This window comes from Planococcus citri, chromosome 5 (assembly GCF_950023065.1).
Source record: "Planococcus citri chromosome 5, ihPlaCitr1.1, whole genome shotgun sequence".
Taxonomy (NCBI): domain Eukaryota; kingdom Metazoa; phylum Arthropoda; class Insecta; order Hemiptera; family Pseudococcidae; genus Planococcus; species Planococcus citri.
The window spans coordinates 59,440,920-59,457,535 of NC_088681.1; the positions used below are offsets into that span (position 1 = coordinate 59,440,920).

Sequence of the window (16,616 nt, forward strand, 5' to 3'; positions counted from 1 at the left end):
CGAGTACTGAGTCGTATAGTGCTGGGTGTGTTGTTTTAGGGTTCGTTAACGTTACTAGTAGTTGATTACTTACGAGTCAATTCATTCGAGAACGATCTGACTGAATGATTTGAATCGTTCGCGAAATGATTAGAGTTACTTGTGATCAACGAAATGATTCGATTCGTTCGCGACCATCTCGACCAAAGAATTCAATTCATTCGTGAACGATTCGATTGAATGGTTTGTTTCGTTTGTGAACAACTCGACCAAAGATTCGATTCGTTCGCGAATGACTTGAAAAAAACAATTCAATACATTCGTGAACGATCCGGCTTAATATTTGTTTCTTTCGTGAACGATTTGACCAAATGATTTGATTCGTTCGCGAACGATTCGACTGAATGATTCAATTCGTTCGTAAAATATTTGACCAGATGGTTCGATTCATTCTCAAAATAAATTTAGTCGCTCGCGAACGATTTGAACGAAATGATTCAGGTCGTTCGCGAACGATTGAACGAAATGATTCAATTCGTTAGCGAGCAATTGAACAAAATTCGCATACGATTGAACAAAATGATTTAGTTCGTTCGTGAACGTTTGAACGAAATGATTCAGGTCGTTCGCGAACGATTGAACAAAATGATTCAGGTCGTTCGCGAACGTTTGAACGAAAGGATTCAGGTCGTTCGCGGAAGTTTGAACGAAATGATTCAGGTTGTTCGTGAACGATTGAACAAAATGATTCAGGTCGTTCGCGAACGATTGAACGAAATTATTCTATTCGTTAGCGAACAATTGAACGAAATTTGCAAGCGATTGAACGAAATGATTCAGGTCGTTCGTGAACGTTTGAACGAAATGATTCAGGTCGTTCGCGAACGATTAAACAAAATGATTCAGGTCGTTCGCGAACGATTGAACAAAATGATTCAGGTCGTTCGCGAACGTTTGAATGAAATGATTCGGGTCGTTCGCGAACGATTGAACAAAATGATTCAGGTCGTTCGCGAACGTTTGAACAAAATGATTCGGGTCGTTCGCGAACGATTGAACGAAATGATTCAATTCGGTCGTGAACGATTGAACCAACAAATGATTAAATTCGTTCACGAACAATTGAACGAAATGATTCAATTCCAGGGCTTGTACTCGGTTACTTTTTAAGTAACCAAGTTACTAAAGTTACTAATAGTAACTTTTGGTTACTTTTTAAAAATTTTGGTTACTAAAAGTTACTTTTTCCGAGTTTTTTCACAAATTTCCTTTTTTTTTCTTCAAAATTTTACCCAGAACTCTTTTTCTTTTCATCAAAAATGATGCTGTTTTACCTCTCAGGAATTGTGAATTTTCAAAAGCTTTTGCCCTCGCTTCGCTCGGGCTTTTATTCATATTTCATATGAATATACGTAATAATCTCCTGAAAAATTGAAAATTTTGAAGCCAAGAAAATCAACTTTTTACTTACATTATCAGGAATGACGTTGTTTTACGTCTCATATTATCAATTTTCGCAGCTTTCGCCCTCGCTTCGCTTGGGCAGATATGAATTCTACTACTACAATTTTCAAACATTTCCTAAAATGGAAAAATGAACTCGACAAATTCCAAAAACATAATGTAATCAATATCTGACCAATTATTTGGAAAAATCATGTTGGGGGAGGGGGTAGAGTAAACGTTGGGAAAATTTAGCGTGAAAAGCGTGGAGAATTTCAGTCTCCCCCCCCCCCCCCTCCAACACATCGCTTCATCAGACCTCTGAAAATAAAATGTAGTAGTTTAAAGTTTTGTATGGATCAGAGTTTTTCGGTCACCTCACCTCTATTTTTTGCATTGAAAATTTTTTTGGTCACTTTTTTGGTTACTTTTTGGTTACTTTTTCCAGCTTTTTTGGTTACTAAAGTTACTTTTTTTGAGAAAAATTTGAGTACAAGCCCTGCAATTCGTTTGTAAACAATTCGAATTCTATGATGTGGAAGGAAAGTTGGAAATTGAAAACATTTTACCAAATATTCTGCTGACCGCTGAAATTCTACAATAATTCGTTTTCTTATGGTTGCCTCATTCATTAACAAAATACGTTCTCTCATTTCTCTAAATAGGTATAATGGAACTGTTTCTCTAGAGCAGAATCATTAATTCAGCGTTACCAATCTTTTTATGCGTTGCAAATAAAACAGCATTATTGTCGAATGAATAGAATAGATTCTTCAATAGGGACGAATTTCCTTTCGAACTTGTTCGATGTCCGCACACAATTGAGTTATTAATCGATTAACGCCCAAAATCGTTCTAAATATCGGTGTGCCTCGCCTTCGCTCTATAAAACAGTGTTCATCTTGAAACTTGATACACTGACTAATCATTCGTCTCGAGAGCGAAAAAGGAAAAAAAAACTAGATGAAGAAAGCATCACCACCCAAAATTAGGGTATCCTAAATATGTACTATTCGTATACCTATACGTTTTGGTTTGGGCAACTCGAAAATTACACGTTTTACGAACGCGATCGATCGACGAACGTGCGAATGAACACCCGCCCATATCTTGTACAGATATTTAATTTTGCTTGTCGTAGGTAGGCGCATTAATGGACCGGATTGGTGGCCGCCTTTAATTAATTATTATATTACGTGTTCGTGGTCGTGGTCGTCATCGTCGTTGTTGTCTTGGAGAATTCCAGACCTAGAGCTATACTTATCCGAATACCTGTTGAAAAAAAAACAAAAAACAGTAATACGATCATTACACATAGGTAATTAGAGGTATATCAAGGTAGATCTTGTGTATCGTGTATGGTGTATGGTGGTATGAGCGAAATGAATCGAATCGAAACAAAACAAAACAAAAATGACGCATCATTGGCCAAGTGAAGCAAAAAGAGCGGAACGAAGGAGGAAAACTAATGATAACAGCGAAGAATTCTCTATTGCATGGCAACGCGAAACCGAAATTGATTAATGAAAAATCACATCCATCGTGTCGTATCACTCGTGTAAAATTCTTCCTCCCTTTGCTCGTCGCACACTGTCTGCTATCCGCGTCGTGGTTGTTGTTGTCGCGCGGTCACGGATCATTTTGTATTAAATTAATAAACCGTTAAGGAAAAATGATTCGACGAAAGGGTATTTGAGAGCAAAGATGTTGACTGGATTCTGTTCTTTCTATCTCATTCAGTAAACTACTCGATGTTCGGTGTTCGTTCTCATTCTTCAAATTTTTTTTTTTCACAGCTCTTGAATATTAGCGTTACGGTTATAAAGCCATTTTCCAAAAATTGTCCAAAATTCTCGCGTTGTTGCCAAATAATTGCCAACAAAAATCTTGCTTTTTCTCTAAAATTATCAAAGTCTTGCTTTTTGTCAACGTTTTCCGAAAAAAATCAACTTTTTATAAGAAAATTGCGGAAAAGTCTCACCTTTTCAACAAAAAAGGCAAAATAGTAATTGCTAAAAAGATCTTGTTGTTTTTCAAAAAAATGCCAAAAAAGTGAAAAATTACTGAATAATTGTCGTTGTTTTGCGAAAAAATTCCAAAAAGTCTCAAATTTTTTCCAAAAGTGACCAAGTCGGTTTTTTTTGCTGAAAAAAGCTGCGCCTCTTGCTAAAATAATCTCCAAAAATTCTCACTTTTTATGTCCCAAAATTCCCAACAGTTTTTTTTTTCATTTTTAGTAAAAGTATGTTGAATTTTTCGTGATTTGTTTTCTCCATTAAAATGTTTCGCTCAAGTCTTGTAACTTTTTTGTTTTGGTTACTAAAGTTACTTCATTTTGGAAAAGTTATGAGTCCTTGAAATTTTTACTTATTTTTCCAAGTTTCAGCTTTTGACTTTGTTTTTCATAATTTTTTCCTAGCAGGGCAGATTTTCCTTTCGAAGATGCACAATCGAAGAATTGCTTTTGCGCATGTGTAGGTTGGAGGAGGGAGAAAGGTGGTATGATCCATAAAAATTGTTACATTTCTTTCAAAAATAAAGATGCCCAAAAACGTGAATTTTGCTTTCGGAAATATCGTTCTGAGCTCATGAAATACCTATCCAAAGTTTGTCAGTCTCAATCTACGATTTTGCTGGTTTTTTTTTTTTTTGTTGAAAATACTGAATTATGGTGGAAATCCATAAGATTACTCCAAAACAGAATTTTAGGTACCCGAGTAGAAAATTAAGGATCTTACAGATTGTTGAATTTTTAATTGTCCAAAAACTAATGAAAAAATCGAATGACCAGTCATCTCATTATGCTATAGAAATACTTATTTTTAATTGAATTCGAATCATAATCATGTTGAAAGGCTCAATTTTGACTGCATGGATGAGAGAAATTGATATTTTTTGGAGGACCCAAATTTTTCAAAAAACGTTCCAAAGTGTCGAAAAAGTATATATATTTTTACTCGTGTCGAAAGTGGCATTCATAATACAGTAATAGTGATATCCAGAGTTGTAGCTGCTCAATTGCACATTTCGTAATTTTAGAACATTTTTTTGGAAAAAATTTGGCATCCAAAAATACGAGCAATGAGCATTATCCCCACGCACGTCAAAATTGGTTTTCAAATATGACAGTGATGCGAATTTGATCAGAGGTGTGTTCTAATTGGTCATTTTATTTTGTTATTTTATCAATTTATAAAATTTTTAGATCATTTTGGAAAATTCAAATCCTCGTTACGTTATTGAACCTTTTGATTTTTTTGTCTAGGCTGTTCAAATTTTTTCAGAGCTTTCCCAGAGCTCTCAGGGCTCTTGTAAAAAAAAAAAGAGAGTAAGATCGGTGGATCGAGTGGTCAAGGGGGTTTCTTGTTCATGATACTTTCAAAGATTTCTGTAAAATTTTCCAAAAGTGTTTTTCATGGTTCAAATATTTTTCATTTTGAAATCCCAATTTAAGTTTTTTGAAGCGAAACAGTCAGTTTTTTTTCAAAAATTAAGGTTTGCGAAGATGAAACGTGTAGGAATATTGAACATTCAGCATGTCCATTCTCTGGAAAATCTGGAAAACCGGGAAAAGTGGGGGAATTCTGCAAATGTGGAAATGTTTTCCACGCTAAACCCCTGGAATTTTGAAAAAATGCACTTATTGAAACATATCTCGAAGCTTTTAAGAGTTTCTTCCATGTTTGAAATTTCTTTTTGTATTTTTTTAAATTAAAAAAGTCATTTATCAAAGTTGAGCTATTTTTTATATTCAAAGAAGTATCCAGTTCGAAGAGAAATGTATGAACCCCCCCCCCCCCCGCAACTTCTTCTTTAATTAAAGTATGGCGTAAGTAAGTACAGAAAATCAGAAAATTGGTCTGGAAAGCCTAGAAAGGTCTGGGAAAATGACTTGCCAAAAATAATGGACACCCTGACACTGCAACAAAATTTGAATTTGATGCTCTCAAATACGTAAAAAGTGACATATCACACGAGATTTTCAAATTTTTCAAAACAACTGATGGAAAGGTGAGATGGAGGAGGGGTCTGATTTTAAAAACAGCTGGAAATTGAGTTTCAAGCCACCTAAAATGTAGACCATGATATCTACCCATTGTCATCGCCACGCAGATTTTAATTTTTTCCAAATTCCCCTTAAGTGGAAGAGAGGGAAGTAGAGATGAGAAGGTACATATGATCAAAAACTCAGGTTGATATTTGGATTCAACTATGCAAAATCTCATAAGTCATAACAAATCGTGCATCCTTCTGGATTTTTTGTTATTATTAATTTTACTCAAAATTTTCCTTATCACAGCCTCCCTCTCCTGTCATCCTCTTGTACCTATTTTGAAATCTCAGAATCAAAATAATAAAGTCACGAATACATCCAAACAAATCCACTTGTAGTGATTATTTCCAGTCATGAGATATAGGACACCCAAATGGAACATTTTCTATGGAAATTGAAAAAAATCGAAGAAGTTTCCTTTGCATCATTTTCTGTTGGAGTTGAGCGATAAATGTGGTCTTTTTCAGGGTCTTTTAAAATCTTGGACTGTGTGTTTGATTGAATATTTAGATTAAAATGAAATGAAGAAATTAATAGAGAGGGTGGGGGGATGGATTCGTTCCTTCATCCTCGTCTCCGTGGACAGTGATCCTCTTCTATCGCCGAGTGTGAACTTTAATCGACCTTATTTTATCACTCACCTGATTTGATAGCATTGTAAAAGGAGTAGTGACGATTAGAGGACAAGACAACTCGAAAATAAAAACAATGAAAGAAAATGAAATGTACGTGCTCTTAAACTATTAACGTCGTTGTTTTTTTTCATTTTTTATTGTTTCACTCGTCCGGCTCTTCGCTTGTTTCATTTTTACCTCTCTCTTACCCTCGTATCAGTTTTCGTCAATCTTTGGAGAATACATTAAACGATACCTACAGACGATAAGTTATGATAAGCGTACTCCTCTTTTTCATTTTGTCGTTGACTACGACGACGTATATTATACGGCGCTTTATATTTTGTATACTTATATTAGGGATGTTATGTACAGTATGTGTATACTTTTTACTACGTACGTGTGTAGGTAGAGACTGTATAAGGTATGTAGATGTACCATACAAAGACGCTGGCTAGACGGGTAACCGAAGGGGGTAGAATCGAAAGGGATGAATGTGTGCATTGCGGGGGACGCGGTCGGCCTCTTTTTCTCTACTATAATACGCTATTATGGCTATACTCGTACCTACAACAACGACACACCGTAAACTAAAACATCACACGTACGCTAACTTGTCCTCCCTTGTTGTGTATTTCGCAGCCTCCTGCTGGTTTCGCCCTTTTACCTCTTCATCGTGCCCGTACGCGGTTGTGTGTTTTCATTCTGGCGGTGGTTTCTCTCTTTCCTTCTCCGCTCCTCGCCGATCTGTCTATCTAAATGTATCCTTCTGTCTGCTTCTATCTCACGAAATCCTATTATTCTATCTTTATTCATCTTCCACCCCTGACTGACTTGACTGTGTGTCTGTCTGTGTCGTAGCTCTATAGCTATAGAGTTGTTTTTGCTGCGGTGATGGTGCGGGCGAGGGGAAGGGGCCATTACATATACATATACGGTCCATCGAATATTTAGGATCTGTTTTATATGCGCTGTGCGGTACGATGTCTTTTCTTTTTTTTTTCCTTTTCATCCCTCCCCTCGTCCTCTCCGCGCATTTTTCTAATACCTGTCTTTTCAAATGTACGTTTAAGAATGGGGAAAAATAAAGAGTCAGAGGGGGATGAAGGTATAACTGTGCTATTGTATAGATACGATAACGTTATCGAAATGTACCGGAAGAGGGTAGGTACTAATTGGTTGGTATTTTTGTGATTTCAGGTTTTTATCGGTATAGGAGAGATATACACGCTAATATATCTATATGATCGCGTTCAAAAGAGTATTCGCACCTATGAGAAGAAGAAGCGATCAACGGCGCTAGGATACTCTTTCCGATCCGATATCGTATTCGAATTGTCGTCCGTTTTATGTCGCTGAATCAGGATTTTCTTTTCAAGTGAGTTTTTCATGGTTATCATTATTCGAGCTGTACTAGTATTGTAGAGATTAGAGAGTGAGCTGAGGTAAAAGTATGGAGTGTTGGTTGTAACTATGCAACTCATACTGACGAGGGAAGTGACCCAATAACACTGAATTTTTTCCAACTGGACTAACAATAAGCTAGATTGAAAGAGCATATGAAAACTATTTATCTAAATTTCAGATGCTGAAGTCCATTTTTGGATTTTAATCGAATTTTATTAAAAATCAAAGTTGAGGTAAAAAATATCAAAATTTTACCCAATTGACGTAGAAAGCTGAAATTTGCCCTATATCTTATTTTCAACCCATCGAATCGATTGGAGACCGGTTCGAATGATTTTGACCAATTTTAGAACCTTTGGCAGATTTTTGAAACTTGAAATTTCCACAAAATTTTACTCGTGTCAAATTAAGTTGGAAAATTGAAATTCACCTTAGGTATAAAGTAAAGTGCCGAATTTGGGTCAAATTATTCCAAGTTATATTGTATCCATATTAATCGATAATGAGTTATCTTAGAGATCACATTCTATTGCAATTTTTTTTACATCAGGTGATTACACGATTCACAATATCCCTTCAAAAACTCGGCATTTGACCCGCATTAAGTCAAAGGTACCGAATGTGACCCAACTAGCCCTGTCACTGTTTATTCCAAAAAATGGCCCAAAAGTCTCGTCAAAAATAGCCAAAGTATCGCCTTTTGTCAATTTCATCCAAAAAAGCCATTTTTTTGCCAGATTGCAAAAGAACATTCACTCATTTTGCATTTCCAAAAAGACTTAGATTTTTTTTGAAAATTGACAAAAATTCTCCTCTTTTCCAAATTGCTGAAAAGTGTTGCCAATTTACATAGATACCTAAAAAATGTGAAAAATTGCTAAAAAAACCTCATTTTTTTGCTAAAAATCGTTCAAAGTCTCACATTTTGTCAAAAATTACTGAAAATTGTCGCTTTCTCGCAATAAAGTCCAAACAGTCAATTTTTTTTTGAAAAAAAAAGTCTTGTTTTTTGACAGACATTGGTTGAAAAAAACTGAACATTTTGCCAAAATTTTTGAAAAATCTCGCTTTTTTGCCTAAAATTCTTCAAATTTCAATTTCTTTGAAAATTTTCCTTTTAAAAATTTGACTTATCAATTTCTTTTGTGTATAAGGGGGAGGAAGGGGGGGGGGGGTCAAGTAAAGAGTTTTCTGAATTTTGGTTGGAAAAATGTAGTGATTTTTTTCACACAGAAAAATCCGTTAGATACGTACCATGCAAAAAAACCTTGTGTTCGTTGATACATTTTTTGGGGGGGGGGGGGGAGGAAGAGCTGAATTGAGTACGACATCCTGTGCTTTTTTTTGTCAAAACCTCCAAAAAATTCTGATTTTTGCTTGATTGCCAAAAAAGTAAATTTCTGCAATCTGCAAAAATGTCAAAAAATGTTGATTTTATCCGTAATTGTTGAGAAAAGTTCTGTTTTTCCCCCTTCAAAATCGCTCCCTCCCTCCCTCCCTCCCTCCTTCCTTCCCAAAAAAAACCTAAACTAAAATTATGTACCAATAAAAGTGTTGTTTTTTTGTCGAAATTGCCAGAAAGTTCCATTTTTTGAATAAAAATTGTGGAATGTGGAAAGTCCTAATTTTTGTCAAAAAATTCTTGTTTCCGCCAAAATTGTTGAAAAGTCTCGTTATTTTGTCAAAAAAGCCAGAAAGCCCAAAGTCCAAGTATTTTTAAAAATTAAAATTATCAAACACAAATTATTTTTTTCCCCCTAAAATTGACAAAAAAGTCGTATTTTTTTGGTCAATATTGTCAGAAAGTTCTGTTGTTTTTCCAAAATCGTCACAAAATCCTTTTTTTCTGTCTTAACTCCCACAAAAAGTCACACCTATTTTCTGTCCGGACTATCATAAAACACGTTTAAAAAGTCATGTTTTTTTTTGCCAAAATAACCATTTTTGCTCGTATTGATTTTTCTCAATCAACCTTTCTAATTTTCTGTTTACTTTTTTTGTTTAATTTTTCGATTTTTTATAGTTCGTTCTGAAATTGAAAACTTTTCAACTGCAAACAATTGAACGTGTCACTTCAAAAAGGACATAAGAGAAAAATGGCGATTTTGGGAAATCGCGTTTGAAGTTTTAAGTGCAATTTTTTTCGTATTTACGTTGGGAATTCAGCCGGAAACGTTTTGTATTCTAAAAATTTCATGTCTTCGCTACAAGAAAACACCTCGCTCATCACACAAAATAAATTTCTCTTTTCTCCAGAGCAATTTTAAAACTCAAAGTTATATGTCCTTTTTGAAGTGACTTTCTGTATTTTTGACATGTTCGCATTAATGACGTCAGAACTTCTGTGTATAGAAAGTAAATTTGAAAATTTTTATACGAAAATGTTCGTTGTTTCATCCTCTACAATTTTCGTCATGGTTATTTTTTTCGATACCCGCCCTGTGACAAAAAAATCACACGCCAAAAAATGACAAAATTTTTTCTCAAAAATTAAAAAAAATATCTACGGTGCCGATGTGGTGATGTCAAAATGGTCGAACATCGTGATTTTTAGGGACTTCGTGGTTTTAAAACGTCATTACTCTACGAGAAAATCATTTTGGAAAGTGGGCGGGGTCTCATTATGTTGCCAAGGCTTCAGGGAACACGAATCCGTTGTCGCACCAAAAAGGACATAAGTGAACTTATGCCCCTCTTGAAGTGACACGTTCAATTTTAACTTGAATTACTACGTACACATGTTAAAATAATGAAAAATAAGATGAGTCATCAAAAATGAAATAATGCAAATGTCATAGAAAATACCATCTGTATGAGTTATGTATTGTTATAGATAGGTGTATCGCGTATCGAGCGTTTCAGTTTAGTGAGGAGTTGGCCGGGGGGGGGGGGGAAGGAGAGGTCCGTGTTCTAACTATTCACGTGACCTGCAGTCCTGCACCTTCAACCGACTTATAGATAATTGAGCGAATTCTTCGTAAAAAAAATTTAGGTACACGATGTAGTAATTTTACTTTCGTATGCGAAAAGTTTCGCAGACGAATATTTCTCATTCTTTCTTCAATTTTCCCCTCCCGAAAAGTTTTACTATAAAGAGAAAAGAATGGCGAGATATTCGACGTTGAAAAATTTGAAAAATGAAAACTCGCTTGGAATTCGCGCTACGCGGTTCAATCGCGTGATAAAGCGTAATTACAATACAACGATGACGATTCCATGAAAAATAAATAAGCGACTTTTTCTTCCGTGTGTTTGACTGTGTTTTATATGCATAGTTTGGTAAGAATTTCGTAAGACGTGTGTCCTCAGGTTGTGATTTTTTTTTTCGGCGAGATGATTGATTTTTTGACGTTAGTGAAATCATTATTATGGCTCGAATGAAAGTTTTATAGGTGATGAGGGTGTTTGTGGAAAATTTATATGTTTTTTGGCTCGGAGATTGATGGGGGAGTATTTTGGATTTTGAAGGGGCGAGTAAGGTGAAATTTCTGGCTCGAAGAATTTTTTTTGTTGACAATTTGAGACAATTGCCAAAATTTAAAGGGAAATTTTGGTGTAGGTGAAAATTTCATGCTACATTTTTGATCATGCTGAATCCAAATATGCCAATATGACAACACTGCTTGCCAGAGAACCTTCTACACTCATTTCTGTCCTCCTTACCCAAGACCCTGCACAGTACACAACCAATGGTATCTGTAAAATCATTCCGCAGATACTTTTAAGTGCAGCAGACGCGATAAAACGCCTCTGTAATTCCATCGTCGACACTCGGCCGGAGCAACGATTAGTCGAGTAAATCGCATTAAAAATCCGCACAACTATTTTTTCCCCCCTCGATATTTTTTTATTATCCTTTTTTCGCGCGAGAAATATACTATAAACGTCGATAAATACTAATTCCACTTTATGAAAGAAACGAGGAAAAAAAAAATACCCGTCAAATCGTATTCGATGCGTTTAACGAAGCGCTTTACAATCGAACTTGAGAAGAAGAAAAAAAAAGACGAAACACGAAAAAGAAATAACGTTTTAGCGGTTCTACGCACGCGTATAATACAGATATTTATACGATATATCTATATACACGTTTTCAGGGAAGAAAAGATCACGCGCGGATAAGAGGGGCAAATAAAAAAAAGCAAAGAAAATCCATTTCCTTTATCAACTCTCGACACGATTACAACAGGCGAAAGGCAAAGGCAACTGAACAGCGATGGAAAAGGAAAAAGGCTCGACGAGAGAAATGCTCCCGTTGTTGCTGCTTCAATGAAACGCGTTTTAACAAATTCACGTCCATTTTTCACTCGTTTTTTTTTCGCTTTTGTTTTCAAATTAAACAAGCTATTTATTCGGTAATTTGCTTTTTCTTTAGATGCCTCGTGTAGAGTGTTCTTGTTGTAAAGTGGTGCATTTTGTGTTGCGTGGATGGTGCCTGGTTTTGTGACTTTAAAATTTTTTTTTGTGGGGTCTGTCTTTTGTCATTCTGAATTTGTAGAATGTTACATGGTAGCAGAGCGAGTGGTTTTTGGTTCGAAAATTCTGTCATCTGAAATTTTAATTGTTTCTCTAAATAATGTATTCTGTGTTTAGGTCTTGATTAACTCTGCTGTTCATAATTTGTAGAATGTGACATGGTAGCAGAGCGTGTGGTTTTTCTCCAAAAATTCTGCTACCAGAAATTCAAATTGTTCCTCTGCATGATATATCCTCTGATGTGGTCTTCGCTAGCTCTGTTGTTCGAAATTGCATAAAATGTGACATGGTAGCAGAGCCTGTGGTTTGTGTTTCAAATCTTTTGCTATCAGAAATCTCAATTGCTTCTCAAAATAATATATTCCAATAGTGAAAAACTGCTGAAATCCAGTAAGACATCGCCAGTTTTCTGAAGTTGCTTTGTTGACCGAGAAATAACCACCGGCTTTGCTACCATATCTCATCTTTTGGAGAACAGACAATCATTAACGCCATCTTGTGGATTTATGATGTGATGTTCATTCTATCGTGAACGGTAGAATTTAGTTTTTTTATTTATGAAAAAAAACCATGCTCTGCTACCATATTCCATTCTTTCCGTAACAGTCAGCCATTAAAGCCATCTCGTGTATTTGTGTCCACGTTTGATAGAGAAGTGCTGTGATCTTCTATATCGTCAAATTTTTCATTCATGAAAAAAACCACGTGCTCTGCTACCATGTCTCATTATTTTATAAACAAATGAGTTATTATGTCATTAATGCCATTGTATGAATTAGTAGCCTCTTTCTCTACTTCTCTCGACCTGTTCAACGAGTACATAGAGGTAAATTATATCACAAAACCTATCCAATGATCTCTCATATTTTTATACGAATACTAATTTTGAAAGCTCAAGTAGTACAGAATGAAAGAAGAGCACAATTGGAGTGTTTGAGGAAAATCTTTCTGTGTGTTTCGTTGCTGCGGAGCTTTTTTTAATTTTTTCCTTTCATTGTTTTTATTAGGACGACGCCTGGTTTTCTCGGTTGGTTGGTTGCTGGTAGTGGTTTTCTTTCTCGTCTATTCTGCACAAAGCTATATGTACGAGTAGGTACAGGAGATGCGAAGAAGAGAGTATGATAGAAGAGCCCATAGCGGAAGGTATTTTATAAAAAGAGCCGCGGCTTAACTGGAATAAAAAGAGAGGCTTTTCAACGGATTACCAAAGCATAATACATGAAAAGAAAACCAGCGTCGACGTTCGTTTAGCGTCGTGTTTTTCTTCCTCGTTTTTTCCCTGTTTTTTTTTCTTTTTCTTCCTCTTTTTCTTTTTTTCCTCTCTCTTTTCGTTTGAGCATTTTGTGTGCTCTCGTCGACAGAGGGAATAATTTACTTAAAAGTCGTTAAGTTTTTAATTTTTATTATGTACACGATGAGGAAAAAAAAAGAAGAGAAAAGAACACGAACGAGCGTCTCTTCTTCTATACGTATAGCTCTGTATTGTATACGGAGCTTCGATATTGCGCTTTATTTTTCTTCTGCTTTTTTTTTTCATCGTCTATTATCTTTAAATTGCGCGTACTCCAAGTCGTCGACGACGACGAGTCGAGTGGAAAAATAAATGGCGCGGTGCTTGGCTTTTTGTAGTTTTTTCTTCCAGTTTTCCCTCTTTGCATCGCTCTTGTGCAGGGTATTTTGTTGGAAAAAAATGTAGAGAGCTAACTCTGTGGGAATTTTTTTTTTATCGTTTTGTGTGTTGAGAATGGCACTATGTGAGGTGTGTTTTCGGTGATTGAGTGTGGATTGATTGATTGTGCTGTGTGGAAGAAAAAATAGGGCGAAAAGAAGACCCTAATTTTATTTGTAGAGCAGCTGTGATAGATTTTGGAAAATTGTGTCCGAATTGATTGGAAAAATGTGATTAATTTATTGCCTTAAGTGCTAAATTTCATTAGGGCCCTTTTTTAAAACTTACTGTTTGAAAACTGAGAAGCCCAAAAATCACTTTGAAAAATCAAAAGTAGGGAATTAGATATGATGGAAAGCTGGATAGCTCTTATTGTAATAAATCCTGTACTTGATTCATCTTCATGACCGAAAAATGTGGTATCTTGAAGCAGAATGGTGGAAAACTACAGGGTATTTCATAAGTACAGACATACATCAATTCTTTTCGGAAACAGCCCTACGACACAGGAACGCCTTAACGATTAACTCGTTAGAAAAGAACATATTATAACCTCCTGGGTAATTTTCTTCCCTCTTTGTAAAACGGAATATCTTTCTTTCTACGTGTACTTAACAACTTATTAAACAAAACACAGGCCCTTATTTCGCGTGCTCTTCTCCCTTCATCTTCCATCGTAATACGCAGCCCTTTACGCGTAATACCCACGTGTTAATGTACTTCACCAGTACCTTACCTTACCTTACCTACAAAAATGTACCTATTTACTCGAAGGAATTACGCCAATGAAAATAGCAAAGAAGTCGCCGTCATTTTTTTTTTTTTTCATATCGTTTAAAAAGAACTGCGTACCACTGCCTGCAGTTTCCGCTTTAGCGATTGCCTTCTTCCTGCTTCGCGCGCGTCTGCCCCTTCCATTTATGGTGGCAGATTATTATCGTTAGAACGCGATTTTTCTTCGAATTAAGCACCTAGCCTGGTAGGTTTTTTTCTTTTTACTTTTTTTTTTGTTTTGTTGTAACATTACAGTCGGCTTTCATCGATTGTTCGCGTATTATTGTTAAATACTCGTACCTCATCGCCTCCTGGCTGTTTGAGTATGGCGTGTTTGCGATGTGGTTTTGTCCAGAAGCAGAGTGCTCGTACTAAGGGAGAACCTACAGGGTGTTATCCGGTGTCATATTACGATACTTTGGCAGCACGTGTCGGATTACTGTTCGGGCCATCGATGCATTGAACAGATATCTCGAGGGAATTCGAGTTGAATTCGTACTCGATGATTTGTGAATTAGAGAGGTTCATTTTTGGAAAAATTAGCGAAATTGAGTTTGGAGGAAAATGGCGAAAAGGGGCCGATAATAAATTCTACCGAATAAATGAAGTAGGTAAACAGAATTGGAGAGTTTTTTCAATTGAAGTGTGACAATGATATGACAAAGTGTAGGGAGGGTGGAGGGGTGTCGCAGGAGAGAGAGGGGCTCAGCTGACTTATTACGATGGGGATCATTAATTGATTGGCTTGAAGGGTGGCAGTCATGGTAATGGGGGGGGGGGGGTAATTTTGACTTGAACGTTCGAAGAGAGTGTCTAAAGGAATAAAACCATTCTTATTAAACGTTTAAAGTTGGAGAAAGAGCTGGTGGGGAATTTAAATTGAAATGTAGAATCAGTCAGCACACCATGTGTCAGTCAAAGTCAGAACTCCTCATCTTGATGAGAGCGTAGATGGATGAAAGATATGTAGAACATTGAAAAACCACCAATAATCAACTACATATTTCTCGAAGAATCATCAGTAATATTTTGGAAATGACCTGTAATTTACGGAAAATTTTCAGTATTTACGAAAAAGTCAACAATAATTTATTGAAAACAAACCAATGAAGATCAGTTTTGTAAAGTTTGAACTCTCTTCTGAAAAAAAGTTGCAACTTGAAGTTTCACCCTCCTGATAATAGAGTTTAAAAACAATTCAACTTTTGACTTTCTTTTTTTAAAAGTTAGCCCATGTTTGCCAGTAAATTGGCCAAAAAGAAAAAAACCCAGTGATTTACCAAAAAAAAAAAGAAAAAAATTGACAAAAATTGACTTGAAAAAATTATTAGTAATGTACCAGAAAAATAACCAGTAATTTACCAGGAAAAATAATCAGCAATTTACCAGGAAAAATTAACAGTAATTTACCAGAAAAATAATCAGCAATTTACCAAGAAACATAAGAAAAAATAACTAGTGATTTACCAGGAAAAAATGATCAGTAATTACCCCCCCCCCCCCCCCATGACAAAAATTGACTAGAAAAGATAACTAAAAATTACCAGTAATTTACCAGATAAATAACCAGTGAGTAATTTACCAGAAAAATAACCAGTAATTTACCAGGAAAAAATAACCAGTAATTTACCCAAAAAAATTGACAAAAATTGACTAGAAAAAATAACCAATAATTTACCAGAATAAATAATCAGTAATTTACCAGAAAAAAATAATCAGTAATTTACCAGGAAAAAATAATCAGTAATTTACCAAAAAAATTACCAGTGATTTACCAGAAAAAACTTACCAGTATTTTACCAGAAACAATTACCAGTAATTTACCTAAAAAAAAAAATAACCAGTAATTTACCAGAAAAAATTACCTGTAATTTATCAAAAATTCACTAATAATCCATCGAAAAAATTACCACTAATTATTCGCCTAAAATTCACTAGTAATCCAGTAAAAAATCACCAGTGCAATTTACCAAACATTTATTTTAATTTTCAAAAAATTTCTATCATTTACCAAAAATTACTCGACCTTTACTAGAAAGTTACCAAGAAAATTAGGTACCCACCACCCAGTCCTACCAGTTGAGCATTTTTTTAAAAAATGACCTGTAATTCGTCAAGAAAATTACCAGTAATTTACCAAAATGAAATTACTTTTAATTTACCAAAAAAAAAATCACAAATAAGTCGAAAAAATTACCTG

At 35.4% G+C, this 16,616-nt stretch overlaps 1 protein-coding gene across 1 annotated transcript in view; it reads left to right on the top strand.

The window, feature by feature from the left end:
• sbb (scribbler) overlaps positions 1 to 16,616 on the top strand; it is a 133,734-nt gene that overhangs the window by 11,847 nt on the left and 105,271 nt on the right. Inside the window, exon 2 of the mRNA XM_065368644.1 lies at positions 7,291 to 7,468. The gene's annotated coding sequence lies outside the window, so the exon portion shown is untranslated. The remainder of the gene's footprint in view (positions 1 to 7,290; positions 7,469 to 16,616) is intronic.